Source organism: Octopus bimaculoides, chromosome 4 (assembly GCF_001194135.2).
Source record: "Octopus bimaculoides isolate UCB-OBI-ISO-001 chromosome 4, ASM119413v2, whole genome shotgun sequence".
In the NCBI taxonomy this organism is placed as follows: domain Eukaryota; kingdom Metazoa; phylum Mollusca; class Cephalopoda; order Octopoda; family Octopodidae; genus Octopus; species Octopus bimaculoides.
The window spans coordinates 35,241,870-35,248,031 of record NC_068984.1 but is presented as its reverse complement, the minus strand read 5'-3'; positions in this window follow the sequence as shown (position 1 = coordinate 35,248,031).

Sequence of the window (6,162 nt, the reverse complement as noted above, 5' to 3'; positions counted from 1 at the left end):
ATATATATATATATATATATACATGCATACATTCGCAATCACACACACAGGAATGCATACACACACACACACACACACACACATATTACTCTCTTTAAATATGTGTGTGTGTGTGCGTGTATGCATGTATGTATGTATGTATAAATGAATGTTTATATCTCTGTATATATACATGTGTGTCTGTTCCAGTTTAATCCTTTTCTTATTACAGATTTATCGTATATCCACATATGTTCCTTAATTTGATTGGAAAAATATCAACTAGATCCTTTATCAACGTTTCTGGACATTCGTATTCTCACCTTCAGAATATGAAATAGATTTTGCTTTTCTATTTTTCTTTTCATAGTTTTCAATTTCGTGTAGACTTTATGTCAAAATATATTTTTGACTGTTACGCTTCCGTATCAGCAACTGGGTATTAATTTATTTCACAACAGTCGAAAGTGCGTTAGGTTTTACTAACAAATTTATTTTCATCGTTAGGCTTCATTGCCAATAGCCCCATGAATGTTGTATGTTTGCTATTTTTGCATTTTGTTGCGATATGAGCATTGCCTCAACGATTAATCATTTATTTTTGAGAGGAACTTTATATAGTATAGTATTATTTTGTCACCTAACTTTGTATCAGTGTGTACTCTAGTGTGTTAGTATATCTTTAAAGTTATGGTGTGATGAAGAGAGTGAGATTTTTTTTTACTAGTAACGGACTATACTATACCAAGTCACATGTAGTTCACAACTTTCAGTTTTACACTCATACTTTTAGATTACAATCTTCTTCACACACCTCTCAAGTCAAATTACTAACTGTGTCACACTCTCCCTTAATCTAAATCTAATTATATTCTTCAAAGGCATCAAAATCCCACCAATCATTAAAAGTCCATAGGCACCTTCATAGTGCTAACGCATTATGTACAAATTCTGTTAGGAAACTGAGTTTTAAAATTTAGGACTCCGTATATATATTGGAGTCCTAATATATTGACCATACTATTATAACAATCTATTGTAGGTTCACCATCTGTGTTGTGGTATTGTAATTCTATGTTTTATGTGTTATAGGTATACCATTTGGTGCTAAAAATTCCTTGGCTTTGGGTAAACGAAGATACAAGAGGTTCAGTTAACTATGATTTCATTCAACACATTTCCACCTCAGATTCACACACTTATTGCAGCGGTTCTACAGTTTCTCGAAGCCCTATAATAAAATTTGGAATGTTGGGCCTCCAAACAGGACTTTTGCGATAGTCTTAAAGCCAGGAACTTTTCAGCACACACCTCGCAGATATATATGTCTATATTTTGTATTTAAAACTAAGGAATTAGACATTATCTCAAATTTTGCATTCTCTCCCATAATATTTCCATCAAACCGTAACTATAATTCTGAAGATGTTCAAATAATGAACACCTAAGATTTGTCCTTGGAACATAGATGATGTCAAAGATTACATAAATAAAAATTATCGTAATACCCCTCTGATCATTTTTGCAGCTTTTTGTAAGTACATTATATATATATATATAACCGGTTTTACTTCCCTCATATCGAAAGCATTAGTCACTGGACTGCATCCATGCTCTTCTTTCCCTTAAAATAGATATTTTAGTAGAAAAAACCGTTGCCAGGCGTGAGGGGGGAGTGTTTGAGAGTGTCTATGTGGGCATGTTCTATTATGCGTGTCTGTCTCTATCACTGCTTAAGAACCAGTGTCGGTTTGCTTATATCTCTATAATCTAGTGGTTTGGCAAAAGAGATCGCTAGAATAATAGCAGGCTAAATAATTGTAAGTGCTGGTAGACGAAGCCCTCCAAAGTGGTGCCCCAGTGGACCATATTCAAATGCCTGGACATGTACAAGTGAAACAATGTGTTGCTCGGTGTTTCGCATATTTGATTCCACGAAAGATGCTTTTCATGGATTCCCTCAACTTGAACTATAAAAGGGGACGTTTTCAAGCAGTATCAATTTTCTCGATTGTGTTGGTTTATGACTCCATTCCATTACAAGTGAATTTTGCTTACAGTATATTCACTGGCTCGGATCATTACGAATTATATTCAGGTATCTAATATATCTTCAAAAATAACTATTAAAGAATATCCAACCATTTCAATTTCGAGCCAAATGAAAAGGTTCAGTGAGAAGAATGTAAGGTGTAGTGCTTGTCATCTTGGAATACAATCTCATCTATAACATTTGTCAACGACGCGATAAGCTGCATGTTATCGTAGTACCTGGAAGAATTTGTTGTAACATATCCCACAAATGCCATCGTTAAAATGAAAGGACAGTTCTTATAAGTTAATTAGATAGAGTATTGTGAAAATGTAAATGTATGTTCACGACGGAAACATGTCCCTTTTGGTGGAGGATCACTGATTATCAACCACAATCGTAAATGTTATAATCGATGATTACGGGTTAATGTTATTTAGCCACACATGCATCTACTATATATTTTGCAATGATATTAGTAAATTTATGATAAAATTGTCATTATGATTATAGGTACATTTTGATGAATATCACATAATGCTTACATTTTGTTAGCATTGAGGTCATATCTGAAAGACTACGCAAACATTCGTATTTTTAAAATTCTACTATAACTCTCCTATGTTCCAGAGATGCGATCATCATATGTAATATTCATTGCGTGCATGTTTCTAATATTTTATCGTTCTGTCAATGAATTTACTCTTTCAAGTTGTCATATCCTGCCGCCTTATGTAACAGCTTTCACTTTATTTTTTAAGCTTTCCCTTTTAAATAAATGTATCAATACATAAAAGAAAATAGATTATGACATAGATATTTTTTCATTCATACTTACAGATGCTAACGGCTACCGTGAACATCAAATGAGTTACTTCACTTTACTGTTCAAATAAAATAGCAATTTGCCATATTCAGTCTATCATATTAAGTTAACATAACCATTTAAATTATCAAACGCTAGCTGCTATTCCTTCTGCTTACAATAGCTTTGGTGCTGATCGGGAAACAAGAACCTAATTCATGTTTTGTTTTTTTCTTTCTTCTTTTTATTTTAATATTTAATAACGTTTTAAGCACTAGTGGGACCATGTGTATTATCAAAATATATTATCGAAATTGTAAGGTTATTCGGAAGTAGGTTGCCAATGTAAATGCTTTGGAAAACGGTAATTAGGCTCATTCTAGTAATACAGGTTTCAGCCGTATGTATCGGAATATATTTGTTGAAATAAGGACATCTTACTCTGCAGTCAAATTTGTAGATTCAAACGAGATAATTATAGAAAATTCTCAGATATTACTCATATCCTTCAGAAGTCCACTACTGATACTTTCACATGACGTTGCAGCTTGAAAGTATTTATATTTTAAATCGTGCTATTCCTATTGTAGGATAGTTAAGCTCCTTTCATGGTCTCAGCAGGATGATTTCTGAAACAAATTACGGAAATTGCATACATAATTCTTATTAATCCTTAAAGTTTTTTCCTTTGAGAAAAGGGGAAAACAATATCATTTCAAATCGATTTTAAATGAATATTACAAGATAAAAGAATAAACTGAAACGTGTCAACATAAACGATGTTTCCTGTCATATCGGTTGATTGCAGTTTGCCCCAAAGTATTTCAGTATAGATAGATTATCGTTTATTTATGTTCACGTGATAATACAGTTTAAAGGCCAAATTAACTATATCCACATTACATAAAAGGCAGAAATAAAGCAAATAGAGCATTCATGTTGAGGCTTATAAATTAATGAACCCCTAATACTTCACATCAGTGGCAGAGAGTACTGTAATGAGTATGACGGCCCCAACATATATCGTTGTGAAGGGACCATACTTAAGTATAGATATGTACCCCATAACTGCATGTTAGATGCAAGTAAAATAACTTTCAGTTCAAGAAAGGAAACGGAAAAAGAATCTAATGGAAGAAAAATTTTGCCAAAATCATATATATCGTGAAAGTCACATGAACATATTCCACATTCTATCTACCTACATATGTGCATATCAATAAACGAATCGATCAATCAATTAATCCATAAACCAATGTTCCTCTCTCTTTCTCTTTCCCTTCTCTCTCTTTGTATCTATATATCTTTCTATCCACCTGTCCATTTATCTGTTTGGTTGTTTTTCTGTTTGTCCAACAGTCTCCCTGCCTCTCTCACTCTCTCTCTCTCTCTCTCTCTCTCTCTCTCTCTCTATCTATCTTTATCTATCTATCTATCTATCTATCTATCTATCTATCTTCCTCTCTATATTCTATTTATCTGTTTGATATAGAAAACAATATCATGCTAGACACTAGTTAACTTTCTCTATGGCTAATATTATATGCCTATTTAAGGCAGCGAGCTGGCACAATCTTTAGCACTCTATGCGAAATGCTTAACGATATTTCACCCGTCTTTAGTTACTGTGTTCAAATTCAGCCGAGGTCGGCTTTGAAATTCATCCCTTCGGGATTAATAAAATAAGTACCAGTTTTGCGCTTCAGTCGAAGAAATTTCTGGGGTCCCCGAACTTGCTGGCCTTGTGCCAAACTTAGAACTCACTATTATAAATATGTCTTAGGCGACGAGTTTAAGAATCGTTAGAATGTCGGAGAACATAAATGTTGCATATATTTCCGTTTTTATATCTTAAGTCCACATTCCATCGAGGTCAAGTCTACACGTTATCCCTCCAATATTTGAGTCGATGCACTCGCCAAAATTTCTTCATAACTGGACGTATTTTGAATAAACTGGAGACAATTATTATTAAGCTTTGATACGCTCCTTATTAAGCATTTATCAATATCTTCCGAGACACTTATTAAGAAGTGCTTACGGTTCGTTAGTATAAGGAATTACAGAAATTGTTTATCCGATGAATTTTTAAACTTTTTCCTATTGATTTTAGTCTTTATTTTCCTCGAAGAACTTTTTTTATAATATATTCTCATTCATTGTTCACAACTTGCCGACATTCCACTAGATTGTTAATGTCTTTATAGTAGAAATCATTGCGTCTGGAGTTCAAGAATTCATCTAATTACGTATCTAACGCCACGGAGTATTGTTTCTTTTTTAAAAAAACCCTCGCACATACCGTTGGAGATTATAGGATAAATGTCAAAATATGAATGATTATACACGAGCATGGAGCAAGTAAGGCTGCATGGCTGAATTTCGCAACTGCTGTCTCAAGTAGCTTTCTGAGTCTAATGAGCGATGTGGGATAGGATCATAGTCGTGTGGAAGAAGCACGCGTATAACTACTCAGCTTGTTTTAATTGCTCTACCTTTTTGAGTTAGGGTATTTGTTGAACATAGAGCTCTGCATTGACCGCATGTGTGTTTACAATTATTCCGTAGAGATATACCTTCAGATATCCACCAAATCAGGCCATTTTATCGCGGCGATACAGCCCTGGATTGCACTGGGGAATTATTTTCTTGTCGACGCTCACCTATATTTTCCTCTAATCCATATTGACGTAAAGACACCATTTTGCATCGCCGCTGATGATGCAGTAAGGAAATATCTGTTTGTATCCACAAGCAGCCTGGAGTCGAGTTAGGAAATCGATTGCTGTAGAGGAGGCGCCGGAGTTTATCTTACTCCTTCAGACCATGTTGTATCGAGCGAAGGTAACGATAGACATTATTATGAGAACATCCCATCTACTTCGACAATTACCATGCGGAAGACAGGGATCGCCGTGTATGAATAGTAAGGCAGGAAACAGAGGGTTTTTGAAGTAGAATTTCACCTTCTTATATAATGAAAAGCATTTTGGCACCTTCCTTTTTAAAATAACGGTTTTCCATGCGGCATTGGCAACTTCAACAAATTTAGAAATTTGATAGAACGCGAAGAGAAGTAGGTTTCAAAAATGACTATACGCCTATTTGGCATTCCAATGTCATGTCTGAAAACAATTTTTTTCAAATTTCAAATACGAAAGGCAAACGTTGTAAAGAATGAATAGACATGTAAAAACAAAACACTACGAAAATGTTTTTCATGTACGTTCAAATAACACTAGAAAGAAACGAAGGAATTTATCTGACAAATCACAACACATATACCTGCGTATGTGTGTGTATTTGTCTGTATATGTATGTCTGTATATATGTATATGTATATATA